At 34.6% G+C, this 16626-nt stretch overlaps 1 protein-coding gene across 2 annotated transcripts in view; it reads right to left on the bottom strand.

The window, feature by feature from the left end:
* Positions 1 to 16626, bottom strand: part of path (solute carrier family 36 member pathetic) — a 186242-nt gene that overhangs the window by 139697 nt on the left and 29919 nt on the right. The gene's annotated exons all lie outside the window — the stretch shown is intronic.

Below are 16626 nucleotides of genomic sequence, written 5' to 3'. Positions count from 1 at the left end.
CAAATACCGGGTGTTACAAAACTGAACTGACAGAAATCAGGGGTACACCGGCACGTGGAACGCCCCACTCAAATTCGGGAACTGAACTACAGCTTGTTGGTTTGAATGTTTATTTTTGTTTCAGTTTACAAATGATGAATATGATGCTATAAGATAAGTAATTAATGAAGAACATGCAATATACTGTCTTCCTCCGACGAGTTTAGCGCTGGACCTGAGGTATTCTTGCCATCGGTGCGGGGGGTTGCAGGTAAATTCTTTTGTTGCTACAGCCAAGCCGAGCCGAGCGGAGTGGGAAGTATTAATCGTCCAAAAATATGCAGTCTTCAGTTTGTAGTAGTGTGTGAATATTTCATATACATATTGTTTACCTAGGCCTATATGGTTTTGTTATTAATATATTAAATATATTGTTGCAATTTTTGCTCAAACATCTCCCTGATGTTAGCTATGTTAATATTATATGAATTACTCATTAAATATTTCACCGTTACAAGTCATTTTTAAGGAAACATGCTGTAAAAAAGTTTTTGGTTATATTCTATTGGAATTTTAGAATATGTGTGATTGGTATCGTGAAAAACAGATTCCTATAATGTCATGCGAAAATCATTTGTTGGTGATTTCTTAAAATACAAATCAAGTAGTTTTACTCCTCAAGTGTGTTCAGCAGTACAGTATATTTAAATTGATTACTTTACAAATTTAATTCAATTCTACTAATTACTCAATTGTATAGTATGATTTTACTTTTCATTTATATTATTGTAGTTTTATTATGACTTTTCTTTTTATTTATTTTATTGTATTTGTATTTCTGGTGATGTGATGGCCTTAACTTCACCAGAATAAATAAATACATGGATGGATGGATGGATGGATGGATGGATGGATGGATGGACAGACAGACAGACAGACAGACAGAGAGACAGACAGATAGACAGACAGACAGATAGATAGATAAAATTTTCTACAATACTTTCCTTCTCTGAACACGTAAGTACGAATGGTTGTATCTCTATCTCGCCAAAAATACGTTAGAAAACTAATAGGCATACTGCTCTCGTAAATTGGGCGAATGTTTTCAGTATGCTTGTACTTCCTTCCAGACCGCCGCTGTCACTGTCCCCTCCCACTCCAGTACCGCGCTAGACTAGTCGGAACCGCATTCCTCTCAGCACTAAACTCCTCAGAGGATGACAGTACACAGTGGGCACAAAATTAGAAATACTCTATTTTCGGAAATACATAACATTAATTTATAATGAATACACTGTTGGAAAACGTAGTCTTTAAAGATGAGCAGGACTTTTTATTATCTTTTTTGAGGCTCAATTAAAATCTTACGGAGGTCAATACACAATGATGCGAAAAATGTGGTTTCTGAAGACAATTTATTACTTCAAAATGCAGAAACTGAATGTTGGTAAAATTGATAATAATTAATGATCTTTCAAATAATCAAAATTAAAAATGATGCTCTATGTGACCGCCATTTGCCCGCACAATCATTTGTAGGCGTCTTCTCCATTGTCCAGCAGCACTGGATATCTGTCTTTGATCAAGCCGGTCCCAACATTCAAGAAGGCGTTGTCTTAAATGTTCAATATTACGAATTCTTGTCAAAATAGTCCATAGGATTAAGATCTCGTTTGAAACTCCAGCGGAAACCATTAGAGAATCTCAGAAATGCGATCTTTCACGCAATAATCTCTCAGGAGGGATATCATGTCCGTATCTTGCTAATCAATCGTTGTACACTTGAAACAGACCATTCTCGCTGACCATAGTTCCTTACAATTTGACGGGCAGATAAATTATCATATTGGTGCAAATATTTAATGAAAATCTTGTCTTCGTTCGTTAAGCGATCCATTATTCACAAAATGAGAACTCAAAACGGAAGAAAACAAATGATGATAGCACAGCAAACATATGGTCTGCTGAACTCCCAAGACCATAATGCTAGTTCGGCGTAAACGATCGATTTTGCACTGCCTTACAAAAAATAAAAAAATGTTTAATAAATGGTAAAAAATTGAATATTACAGTACTTTTCCAGTCAACAAGGACTGTGAAATTTGCGTGTAAAATAAGCTTTCAAGTTATATAATTAGCTACTGCAACATAACCATTTTAATTTTGTGCCTTTATTTCGGCCCACTGTGTGTCTATGCACACAATATAATACTGCATGTGAAGTGTTAGATATTATGTTCTGAATAATGTAGAGGAAGTCCTACAGAATGACATAAATTTTTACAAAAAGTTTATCTCTATGTATTCAGTTTGAAATGCGATAAGGAAGCCATTTTCCTACTCCTTGCTTATCGTAGCAACATTAAACGGTCATTTGTTTGAAATGTCGGACACGGATATCTGGTTTAGTTGTCATGGTAACGTCCGATCGCTTAGCAGTCATTGCCTGAAAATTCTTCATATCGTTTGTCAAAATGTCTGTGCAGATATACGATGCGATGCTTTCATGTTCCCGTTTACTTAAAAGTCCTTACGTCAATGTTTGTAACGTACATTCTGCCTTAAATTGTAATAGCTATTGCACGTAAAAGAAGACTCCAGGTAATACGTTTACTGGCCAGCTGTTCCTCGCTTCACTAATTTGTCTTCTGTTTATTTTCTTCCCTTTTTTTTTTCTTTTTCATTCAGGACAAATGTCTTTCTTTTCCTTTTTCTTTGCGTACAGATTTTTCCATATTAATTAACGTGGGGCGTTTTTCTGCATACCACTCAAGGAAAATTGTGACACATATTACACGATTGCCTCTTATGGGAGCAGCGTCCATGCCACCCAAAATGCATTTGTTAATTAAAGAACTTCACTTGTTCATTCATGATCCAGTACAAAGCCATATTAATAAATGAATAATGCATTTTGATGCTTCTTTGTTTCAGTGATTTATATCTTTATACAAGGGGGCCGTGTTAAAACAGTTGCTGTAGATCTGTGATTTCGGTATCAGGTGGACTTGGAAAAGATTCACGTGAAAAGTTTTATAACGAGATATTAAACTCAATTTTAATTTAATGCCACATTATTATCATTTTTTCCTCGCTGTTATTTATACTCGCTTCAACATCTTTGGTCATATCGCGAGTTAATCTTTTGGTTGAAATCCGAAGGCGACTGTATATGTATGACCGATTTGTTAGGAATATGATTTCGGTGATGAATGAGGCTGTGATTTTCAGGGATACTGTGGCCCGAATTTCCTGGCATTTGCCTTACGGTTGAGGAAAAACCCTGAAAAACCTCAACCAGGAAATTCAACCCGACCGGGAATCAAACCCGGGCCTTCTGCTTAAGAGACCAGCATGCTGACCTCTACACCACAGAGGTGGTCGCCAAATTATTATCCGCATACAAATGGGGTTATTAATAAATGCGGGGAGTATAAAGACAAAAATAGTTGATTTAACACAGTCTAATTCTGAAATCCTTGACTGTAGTATTAATTTGCAAGTGAACCCAATTCTCAATAATGACATTATTATTCATTACAACTTCAAACAACTCACTGGCGTCATATTGCTGTGTGAATCGCTTCGACTATCAATTGCATTGTTGTCTGCAGACTAGGCCGCATAGAATGAGGAAGCGATTATGAAGTAGTTAACGAGAAGGCTCCGCCTTGTTAAATTTAAATGCGGGGAGTATGAAGACAGAAATGAAAAGAAGTTTCGAGCTTTAATTTCAAATTCCAAACATCCTTACAATCCCAACCATGCTCACAATAACAATCACGAACAACATAAACGTTTCACGCAATTACAGGGATTCGATTCCACTCTTTCTTTTGTTTCTATGTAAATAAATAGCTTTCTTTGCTTTACTACCTTTTTTCTCTTGAGACAGATGGTATTCTTTCCTTGTGACTAAAATTTCTTTCTTTCTTTCTTTTTTTTTCCTACATTTCTTCCTTCATTTTTTATTTCTTTCCGTCTTTCTTTGCATTCTTTCTTCGTTGCCAGTGTTATCCCAGGAAAGTTTTTTAAATCCATTGCCATCAGGTTTGTCATTTGACATTTCTGGTCTCTCCTGACAATGGCTTATTTGTAACCCACTTCTGAGGTTGGTGTGCCTGGAAGGCGTATTTACGCTGTTCCGATGAGGATATGATCATGATTTGCCAGAAGAGATCTTAAACCTAATCGAACCTAATTTCCAGACCATGGACGAACACAAGAACATTCACCTTTAAGGAGAAATTCCTGGTATTTTACTGGAATCGAACCCGGGACCTTATGAACTGTAGTCAGAAGCTTTGACCACTAGCCTGGTCATTATCGCAGGAAAGTCGGAACGGCAATTAGCACGTTCTTGTGAAGTAAGGAATTATGTTTTGGATTCCATAAAATAATATTATAAATAAGCAGATAGAACCTTACAAGTTGGAGGAAATGTTTGATGCATGTTGTGGCGAAACGGTGGGGGGGGGGGGGAAACTGCGACTTTACCTATCACAAGCATAATAGATTTCTCATGAAAAAATTTCATTCCTGTTTGGAACTGAAATCCGGTTTGAATCACGCAGCTACCACAAGGATAAATTACAATTTAATTCGCTCGATCGCTACAGTAAAATTTCATAGCTATTGTTAAAAATTATTCTTTCCCAAAATGGTGCATTACGTTTTTATAAAAGTACTGAGTCGGGTTTGGAAGGTTATACAGGGACATCATTTTATTTTTACTTCAATTTTTATTGTACTTGAGTTTTTTTAATGTACTTCACTCCCACCGCTTCTACTAATGAAGTTTCAACCGTCCTCCACACAGAACCAAGGCCGCATATAGTAAACAGCACTGAGTTAGTGAGTATAGTACGTTCCAGAAATATGTTCGCGTTTTCCAGTGACGAAAGAGCTTTCAATATTGAATCATATTTTCGCACAGCCTACTGTCCGTTTGCCTACGACGCATCCTGGTTTCCCCCACCTGCTTCTGCTCGCTCCTCTGTAAAGTCTAGTAGCTGGGCTGTCTTAACTCTTTTCTGAAAACATTAATTTCTGATAGGAATTGGACGTTTACGTAATATTATAAAACTGTTTAAAATAACTTAAATAAAAGGGCCTCGTAAAGTAATTAACTGCCACGTGATTTCCCCCCTTTCTACGACTCTACGACGTAACCACTTGGACGAACAGTAGATAGCATTTCTGAGTAATTTTATCTTTTCGGATCGGGCAGAAGTGAGGATTGAATTTACAGTAAGTAAGGTGCTCTTATATAGAGTAGGTACAGAATTATTTCAACATGAGTTACTAGTACGAAGGACGAAAATGGCAATTGGAATTAGATGCAATAGTCTATAGTGCGATAATATGCACAAAAGAACTGAACCCTGTATCGAAATGAACGGCCACCATTTTCCAAAATGTGTTTAAATATCCATATTATGATTATTTTTCAATTTAACTTCATTCTCTATATTGTACGCTAATGTGCTGTAGACAGTATAATATACACTGCATAATGAATACGTCCGCATGGACAGCTCAGTTCGTGAGTAAAAACACTCATTGTTAATACTGTACTGTATTTTGATTAAACAAAAACCTAATGAAAATTATCGAACTCAAAATCGCGATATTTCCTACTTTACATAAATGGATGAACTACTTTTCTTCCCTCCTATACCCAGTAAAGTGATTTGTTTGTGTTTTACGCCAGTATCATCGAACTCCAGTCGTGGAAGGGGGTAGCAAACTGTGTTTCCGGTTCTCTAAAGGTATAGACAGGTTAATCTTAAAAATGTTAGTAAAAATAAAATGATGACCCTGTATTTGCACAGTTGAGAAAATTCTTTTACATGGGACCCATACAAATGTTTCTTTCTGTTGAGGAATTCGTGACGTAGACCACAGCACAGGTAAACATCAGTATGCATCTCTGTTCCGTTCACGTGAAAAGATGCCCGACGGTGTTTTGTTTGCTGCTGCTTCGCAGACCCAACCGCTCTCCACGAAACGAAAAGCTGCAAACAGGGCAATAAAATATCCCGTAACAAAGCCTGGCCGCAAACAAAACACGACGGCGCTTCCACGAAACCGACCGCATCACCTCGCCTACGGCGCATTTACCTCCATTCCCAGAATTTTTTTGAGGCACCCAACTTTGAGTGTAATCGTTATCGACCGGCACTTGTTTTGAGCGTGGCGGCATCGCCGTCGGCTTGAGGAAGGCGCTTTCAAGAATCAAAACGTGACTGCTACGTACATCGCAGACCGTGTCACCAGCGAATAGGGATTATAAAGAATGGACATTGAGCGAAATTTCCCGTGTTTTGTTTCTCTGTGCGCCAGCGTTTAGTTCCACTTTCAAGCGCTAGAGGTTTGTGTAATCGAGCATACGCTAAGATAATAATTGAGAATAGAGTTGAGAAACAGGATCCAAACATCGCCTACCTTATTGCATAATCCAGTAACGCTTTGCTTCAAATAAATTCAAGTTAGCGGCTTTTCCTTATTTCTCAGTGACAAACTACTGAGTGTTCATTTCAAAGTGTGCCATGACGTCACTGTTGTTGAGTCACCGATTTGAAGCGAGTTTCAGCTTATATGTCAGAAAAGTTGCCTATTATTCAAGCCGTTCTTCAATCTGAACTTGAGAACGTGTACGGTATAACTTGAACGTCGTAGCAACAGATGGCGGTCTGTACGGTCTGTGTGCTACCATAACCTCTTTCGAACTGTGTTTTGCGCCGGCAAGTCGTACGCAGGGTATTTGTTATCATCGGTTGCGTACGGCAACATTCCACAACACAAATCAAATGCTCCGTGTCCATGTTGACCGTCGAAGTTAATGTCAACAAATACGTAAGTAATCGTCTTAACCCTCTCCCCATATCCCGACAGTACGTATTTCCAAACAGTTCACATTCCTGCCACTACCGGCGTTACCGTACGTATCGGTACGTACTCTTCAGAATGAACGCCGTACTTGCTAGCCAACTTCTCTGCCTCATAGGTTATACACCTCTGCGGAAGTGTAGGAAGATTGCATTCTCTAGGCTCATCGGCTAGCCACATGACGGCATACAGCGAGCCATGACACACTTTGAACTGAACACCCAGTAGTTGTAATAATAATATTTTATATTTCAGATATAATAAATATTATAAAACAATATAATAAATTATAAAATTAAGTATCCAATTCGTTTAATATTTGTATATAATATAATATAGGTATATGGTTTTACTTCTCGTAAGTGTTTTGTTTTTCCATTTTCAGCGCTATCAAATCATTACATATTTTAATTGTTGTTGGGGTCAACGTCTCAGCTCTCATTATGAAGGAACTCTAGAGTCTAGACATTACAGTTAATGACGGATTTATTATTTTATGGATCCAATTTATTTTATTTGAGTACATAATGTACCTAGATGTATTAATTATATGTGTTATATTTCCGCTGTGTCGACTGCTAGCTGGTGTGATGTCAGCGCCAACTCTAGGGAGAAAGCAGAATCTCACGCTCTAGCTGGCTTGAAGGTCATTGAAATCGGTCCGGCTACATCAAAGGTACCGACGCGAAGTGTCCATTCTTTATAATCCCTATTCGCTGGTGTCACTGTAGTTGTCGTGAACAGATATGAACGTTTTCAACGTGAAACGTTATGCGCTTCACATTCGAGAAATCTAGTCACACTTTCTGTTAATATGGTGACGTCATTAATTACAGTACCGTGACTAAAGCCTCATTCACAATAAAAATTAAACATAACGTAAGCGTTAACTTAAGAATATAAACGTAATACTGGTGACAGACTACAGTCACTAATCGCGATTATCGACGTAATCGCGATTGGGTTTGTAGTGTGTCATCGTCCCGATCGCGATCAGGAGCTAAATCCTGTTCCCAGAACAAGATAATCGCGCTGAGGCACGGCCCAGTGGACGAAAGTAACATTTCAGTAATCTTTGGTTTCGAATCACCTTGATTTATATTATTTAGGAAGTCGTGATAGCTTCTGCTGTGGAATTTTGTTACCCCTTCCATTGTATTAGATGAAATAGAAACGAAAATGAATGGCTAGAAAATGAATTTTGGCTACTATTAGACGTAGTGGAGAAAGTTAATGCAGATGTGAGAAAATTAAAAAGAAATATATTAACAAATGACAGACGAACTATTCGTATTTCATATGTCTTTATAATGTCTTCGTACGGAAAGGAGAGCCGGCTGAACCTTGGCCACGCGGAATTTCAATTCAACATATCGATTAGCTCCGTGCTTCAAGTTTTTCATGACGTATCCCAGGTTTTCCCACGAAGAGTTGGAAGCGCTCATTAATTTGTCAGCATTCATCAGGCAACAATAACTATCATTTGGTAGCAGTGACAACAATTGAATAACGATAGTGGAATTGTGAGCAAGATGGCAGATACAAGTAATTATTCGCTTGAAGAGGTTAGTTGGGAGTGTTTGGATCCACGAAAAGCAGCAACAAATTATGACACAGTATGAAAGGAGATTTGGAAGGCCGCCCCCAAGAAAAGCAACATTGTTTGCTTGGGAAAAGCGACCATTCATTACTGGCAGCGTCAAAAACCAGGAGAAAGTAGTCGACTGAACTGATTTTAAGTAGGCCTAAGTAAATACAGTTTTCTTTAGTAGGTCTAGGTAGTTTAGCAATTACCAGGGAAAGGATTTATATGTAAATACATATTTACTTATAAAGCTAATATAATTTATATTTTGCATTATCTTAATGTTTCACAATGTGTAGGGTTGAAAAATCCTACTTTTATTTTCCATATTTTTCCATATTTTAGAGTTTAGTACATATTTTCGTTAATTTCCATATATTTTCCATATTTCATATAAAACAGTCCATATTATATTAGGTTTAACAATAAAACAAAACAAAATTCCATTAACTTTTAAAAATACATTTCAACAATAGAGATTTAAACACATGTTCAGTAATCCCTTTAACATCAGAGTTATTTGAAAATGAGCAGTCCTATCAACAATGGGAAAGTAAGTTACAAAACTGTATTAATTTAATTTAAAATTTTTAACAGACTTCAGTTGTGCAGCTCAACAGTTAAATGCCAGTCAGAGTACACATAGGTTCAGTTTTGTAAATCATACTATAAAGACGGTAAATATGCCAAAAGTACGTCATTCAGTCAATTTAAAATCAAAACTAACAAGTTACATTTCAGAATTTAAAGAAGATGGTTTATCAACTGACAATAAAATATTATTTTGTAATTTGTGTCAGTGTGCAGTATCATCTACACAAAAGTTCCTGGTGCAACAACACATTACAACTAGTAAACATCAGGCCAACAAACAACTAAATTCCAAGCAGAGACAATTGTTTTTAACACAACCAACAACATCGAATGTAAGATCTGAGTTTAACATCGACCTGTGCCGTTCTCTCATCTCTGCTGATATTCCTCTCTACAAACTAAAGAATAAGGTCTTCAGGGAATTCCTTGAAAAATATACTCAACATACAATCCCGGATGAGTCAACACTTAGGAAGACGTATGCTCCATCCATCTACGATGAGACAATACAGAAGATAAGAGATGAAATTAAAGATAGTTCAATTTGGGTTTCCATTGATGAGACTCCCGACAAAGAAGGTAGACTTGTTGGTAATGTAGTTATCGGTTTGTTAAGTGAACAATATTCTGAACGAATTCTTTTACATTGTGATGTTCTAGAAAAGTGCAATAACAAAACTATAGTTAAACTGTTCAACGAAGCTATGGGTATCCTGTGGCCAAAGGGTATTATGTACGATAATGTGTTATTCTTTATTAGCGATGCTGCCCCTTATATGGTCAAAGCTGGACAAGCATTATCTGTTGTATATCCTAAATTGACTCATTTTACTTGTGTGGCGCATGCATTTCATCGTGTGGCAGAAGTGGTCAGAGACAATTTCCCTAAAGTAGATTTGTTGATTTCATCAGTGAAAAAAGTATTTCTCAAAGCTCCCAGTAGAGTTAACGTGTTGAAAGAAATGTACCCTGAAATTCCATTGCCACCAAAGCCAATTTTAACTAGATGGGGTACATGGCTAGAAGCAGTTGAATATTATGCCGAACATATAGACTCTATTAACAATGTTCTCCTTGCATTGGACTCTAAAGATGCAGTCTCAATTGATACTGCGAAAACAGTTACCTGTGACATAAGTGTGAAGAATGACTTAGCTCACATTCAGCATACATTTTCATGCATCATAAAAACGCTCAAAAGTCTCCAAAATAGGCACCTTTCACTATCTGAAAGTTTTGAAATTATAAATAGTACTGTGGAACAACTGAATCGTGGTAGAGGTAAAGTTGCAGATGCAGTAAGAGCTAAGGTGGACACTGTACTTTCAAAAAACCCTGGATATGAAGAACTACAAAAGGTTGTTGCTGTGATGAGTGGTGAATCAACAGTGAAGATTAACTTGGACTTATCCCCAGCAGACATTGTGAAATTGAATTATGTACCAGTTACTTCTTGTGACGTCGAACGCTCTTTTAGTCAGTATAAATCTATCCTCAGAGACAATAGAAGAAGATTCACTTTTCAGCACTTGAAAGAAATGTTTGTAACCTATTGTTATGGTAACAGACAATAAAAATTGTGTTTTGTTGAAACTACATTGGAAGATAAGGTACGTCCATTATATTTTTTGTTTAGTTTGATTAAAATGTACCAATATTTAACGTACATAGTCATTTTTTTATAATTTTAAGTCCATATTTAATTCCATATTTTGGTAAAAATCCATATTTAATTCCATATTTTGGTAAAAATAACTACATATATATTTACATATTTCATATATTTTTAGTCCATATAAATCCGTTCCCTGGCAATTACCTTCTTGTCTTTGAACCGAGAATATACAAGTTAATTCCAGTACAGAGCAATTTTTAGATGATAAGGGCGTAATCTTATGCCCAGACCTGTCATTACTAGGTTCTCATTTATTATGGCAGATGTCACCAAGATGATAATAGACTGATAAGAGAAATAGGAGGAAAATTTCGATTCAAAATGTCACTGCCCTCAACGTGTAACGACGTACTTGTACAGATGCATAAATTGAAAATTTGTATCAAATGAAACGGAACCAGTCGAGAAAACCAGTTACGTCGTCTAGAACTGGATACAGGAAACTAACAATTATGGCAAAAGAGATTCAAATAATTGCAAATTCTTTCTGAAACAAGAATTGCTATAATCTAATTCATGTTTTATGAATTGACATGTAGATATTGAATATAAACAAAATCTGTCTAGCAATATAGGAGAAAACGTTCTTCAAACATGAAAATAGAGGGAAACAGATGGTCCAAAACCATTTTGTTCTTTATAAGACATGTTAGAAACGTTTATTTTTTTTTAAATCGCTAGATCGATATTTTTTAGTATCATAATTTTGTCTTCAAACATCTCATAATGAGAATGTGAACGACTATAATAAACGGAGAATTTCATCGTATCAATGTAAACTGAAGTGTTTTAGGAAGTTTAATGACGATAGCAAAAGGGAATTTAAAATTGAACATGGTTTTAAAATAATTAATGGTATGTAATTCTGACATGCATTCCAACACTTGTCTTGATTGATTGGGCTTATATGTTGTCACGATGATTAAATTCAGAATTACCGTCCTGCAATAAAAATCGATTAACAGTCGAAATTTACGTCAGTCATTCCAATCAATTCTTTGGTCGGCGGGAAAAGGCACATAAGTAAAAAAGGCGATTTTTCTGTTGTGCCTAATCACATAAGTCAAGGATTTTTTCTAATTTTTTTAAATAATAAAATTTATTGTATGTTAAATTGAAAAGGGTCTTACTTTGACCAACATAGAATTGAATCGGTTATTGTTGAAAGGAACCAAGTCCACTTTTTAAAGTTTTGAGATAATCGAAAAAAAAAAAAACTCTTTTGTGAATAATCTATCGAAGATTAAACCAAAATATATTGGACACATAAAATCTATCGAAGATTAAACCAAATATATTGTACACATATATTTTATGTGTCCAATATATTTTTATGTAATTAATTGATGAACTAGTGGACTTACTCGTGTTAAATATGTAATATTCGTCCGGCTTACAGCTGTTTCAGTGCATCACGCACCATCATCAGCCGGACGAATATTACATATTTAACACGAGTAAGTCCACTAGTTCATCAATTAATTATATTCAAGTGTTAAAAGTGGTGTACGCAAGATTCAAAAATGGATTATTTTATGTGTCCAATATATATTGGTTTAATCTTCGATAGATTATTCACAAAAGAGTTTTTTTCGATTATCTCAAAACTTTAAAAAGTGGACTTGGTTCCTTTCAACAATAACCGATTCAATTTAATTATAATACTTATATTCAGTTAAGAGTAAATGAAAAAAATATATATATCTCCTGAAAAATTATTATTTTTTGACTTATGTGCCTTTTCTCGCCGACCAAAGAATTGTTCTTTCCTTGTTTTCATGATATATTGCGACAGTCAACTGTCACGGAATCGTTCATTTTAAACGTAAGTAATGGAGTCATTATCTCATTAAAAAACACACATATTTTGACTAAAAACACTACATTTGCGTTGTTTATAATAAACTTACTTGCCTACATAAGCATTGGAAAAGAAAGCTGTACCTTGGCGCCTCTAGTAACGTAATTTGAAAGTAAAGGTACACATAATTTCCTTTGGCAATTGTTACGAAAGTTATGTGCTTTCCTTCAAGAATTATGCCAAAATAAACTTTCATTGATTTATGTAATCCGTTTACATATCCTCCAAAAATAAATGAATACTGGCTGCAACGATTCCTGTCACTGAACTACAACTATTGGGTCGAGTTAACAATTTCTTGCGCTGCAATATTTCTTTATCTCGCACTAGGTACAATTGAACCAATTTATACCAGTAGAATTACAAAAATTTAATTCGATAAATTATGCAACCTCGTTAGAATTATTTGAATTATATTAGAAAATTTCGAAAACACATCGTAAAATGAATAGATTATTATTTAATTTTAACCATTTTTTTTTACAAAATATCATCACTGCAATCGAATGCTGAAATGATTACATTATTATGCTCGCTGTGTTATTTTTCGTGAAAATAACATATAGACTGGGTCGAAGAGGTTTCCTTTGAAACTAAAATAAATGCATGCTGCACCATTAATAGAAAAGCTTGACTGATGACTTTTCAAGTTGGGATTTCGAGTTCAAATTTTCGAAAATCCAAGACGAATTTAGAGTGAACAAATGCAGTTCTGCAGCAAGTTTTTTTTTCTTTTGTGTATCGTATAATTTTTCGCAGGAGACCATGAGGGAATTGAATATTAATATGTACATAATCTTTCATTATCTGTGGGTGAATATATTTAAATGATTGTACCAAAAATATGAAGCCAAAACTGTTTTAAAATAAAATGAAATCATCGTAGTAAAGTTTGTAGAGTACCTAATAATTTTCGTATTTTGTATTTATGCGTTTATAAGTGCTGTAACATTTCAAGTTGAAGTAAAACGTGATGTTTTCAGTTAAAATCGCACATTAACACACAATCCTTCATCATCGTAGCGAAATAAAAATACACACACGCTATACACACTAAAATTAAACATGTGACAGTTCATTTTCATTTTGTTGGAATGCATAAGTTAAACTGAATCATAGCTACTTTACCACAGAAAATGCAAAACATATGATAACCTTACATACAAGAAAGACCATGTCAGCCTAACAAAAAGGACACATTCATTTTAAAAAAATGGACATATTTTTCTGAAAACACGAATATTATTTATTCCTTCCATAACAAAATCGTCGTGTATAATACATTACATTGCTTCACAAATTTCAGTGCTTTATAACACGATAGATAATACGAGACCTTTCAACAATGCATCACATCAATGTGAAGAAAATAATCGGCCTTCGGGACAGACTTAAACAGAACTGCCTGAGTTGGCTATGCCGAATATAATTTGTAGCACACACACGCATGCGCGTTGCTTCTTACTACTCCCTTGCTCTCCCGCCAAGCCTTCGGAGAATGATGTAACACCACGTGTATCTAACACCATAGCCACGGCCATCTGCAAGTTCACTTTAGCGGGCCATGGCATATGCCATAGCATAAAAATCTTGACTTTTTAATAATCGTGATGCCCTCAGTAACAGATTCTAATTTGTGAGGTTATGTCACACCGCACCCATTATAAATTGTTATGTAAATTACATGATGCAACGAAAGTTTTTACTGTCTGTAGTAAAATAATTGTAATTGAACAATTGCAGTATCGCCTGATACCTTATTATAAAATATAGACTGTATTTCTTACGGTTCTACAATTTTTTTAGCGTACCCTATTCACTGTTACCATAAAGTAAAATGTATTTTACGAACTTTATAGACAAAATGGTTTTGAAATCAGCATTATGTGAATTTTATAGATTTAAATAACAGTCTGTAAATAATTCATACGTAATAAAATATACAATTAAGCAAGATATGTGTTACGAACATAGTTCATGAATTGACTGGGTTTCTAAATGTATAGATTGCAAGTTTTTGCTTTATCAGTATATCACAATATTTAAATATAAATACTTTGCGAAATAATATCCCATCCGGCTTTGCGTTGAATTTTAATTTTTAATTAGGATTCAATTTACCGATTTTCTGAGAAACAATGTCGTACGTAGGTTGCAATAATTTTGTCTCCACGTTAAAAATTATCCTATACAGTATAATAATCAAAGCCTAGTTAAGACATTTCTTATAAAGAAATTCTCCTTTAATGAAAAAACTTAATTTTGTTATCATAGCCAGTTGCTAAGGTAACAGCTGTTACAGAGTCAATCATACATACAAGATAATAAATTCGTCTCAGGTCTAAATATAAATCAAACTGGAACCCTCATCCTACCCCCCCCCCCCAAAAAAGAAGCATACCAGAATTATGCGCAAAATGTACAGATAGTATTTATATCTGTAAAAGCTCCCTCCTTTTCTCCATAATTTAATGTGCAGAGTACTGAGACATTTAGGAACGCAAATAGATTGCGTAGGTTGAATTTACGACACTAAAACAGGAATTGAGATTTTTATTTTTTATTTTTTGTGAACAAAAGGAACTTGGATATTAAGAGGGCCATATTGAAAATTACAAGACATCATGTCAATTTTTAAATATCGTCCTTCCTAGTCTTGTTTATCAAATTTGCATATTAAAACTTCTTTTAGGGTTCCGCTAGCGTCAGTTGTGATATAATCTTTGTAATCAACTCAGTACTTTTATTAAATTTTGTCACCAGTTCAAGATAAAAAAAATAATTGTATCAATCTTGAATAATAAATACTATTTTATTAAATTTTCTACTGTATACTGTAGTTAAACTAAGTTTTAATAATGTGTTTTTATCCGATAGGACACAAATCATCCCAGATGGTCTCCAATAAAACCATTTGATTCATTTCGCGAGATTTTATACATGAAAAATCTCTAAAAATTTAGCGGTCGTACACACGATTTCACATCTGCATGCTTTTACTCGCGACCGTGGGAAATTCGCACTGCGCCTGCGCGGGGTGTCCATATGGCGTGTGGACGCGTATGCAGTGCATGATGTAACTTGCAGACCACATGTCAGAAGCCAACCATAAGCCGCCGCGGTCCGCTCAACAGAATTATGAAACGAGACAACTAAAAATCGATATCTACCTAATCAATGTTAAGGAGGTGTGTCTGATGTTTACTAGGTTGCCATGGTTATATTTTCAGACAGAAGAGCAATGAATAATCGTGGAGGGAAATTTCCGAATCGTAATATAAAAGGGAATAAGTAAGTTAATGATAAAATATTATTTCCTCAATAAATCTAATGCTGGGTACTAAGAGAAATATTTATTTGAGAAAATATATGATTATATTTTAAGTCTATTCAGTTATTACAATAATATGTATAAAAGCACATGAAATATCATTCAATAACTATGCATTTTGTAACTCGAAATATGTTAAGTTTGTAATATTGTGTACACGATTAAACAAAATGTTTTGCGTTAGGGTATGTTTACCTATTTAATAAAAATAAAGCGTTTACTTGCACTTGAATTTAGAAAATATTTTTTTCGTGTTCAATGTATAATTATATTTTTTTTTCATCGTAATTATAAGAGATTGGACGGTCATGATATGTAACAAAAGAAGCACGGTATTTCACGTAAAATGACTAACGATTTCTATAATTAATTTTTCCATTTATTTTTTCTGTATGTAATATAAGTGAAATATATAATCTTTCGACATTGATTATAAAAAAATTACACGTTTATAATGTGTAACAAAAGAAGCACGCTATTTCACGTAAAATGACTAACGATTTATATAATTAATTTTCCCATTTATTTATTTTTTTTTTGTATGTAATATAACTGAAATAACTTTTGACCTTGATTATAAAAAAATTACACGTTTATAATGTGTAACAAAAGAAGCACGCTATTTCACGTAAAATGACTAACGATTTATATAATTAATTTTCCCATTTATTTATTTTTTTTTTTTGTATGTAATATAACTGAAATAACTT

The sequence above is a fragment of the Periplaneta americana genome, chromosome 8, assembly GCF_040183065.1.
Source record: "Periplaneta americana isolate PAMFEO1 chromosome 8, P.americana_PAMFEO1_priV1, whole genome shotgun sequence".
In the NCBI taxonomy this organism is placed as follows: Eukaryota; Metazoa; Arthropoda; class Insecta; order Blattodea; family Blattidae; genus Periplaneta; species Periplaneta americana.
This window is presented reverse-complemented; position numbering and strand designations above follow the sequence as displayed.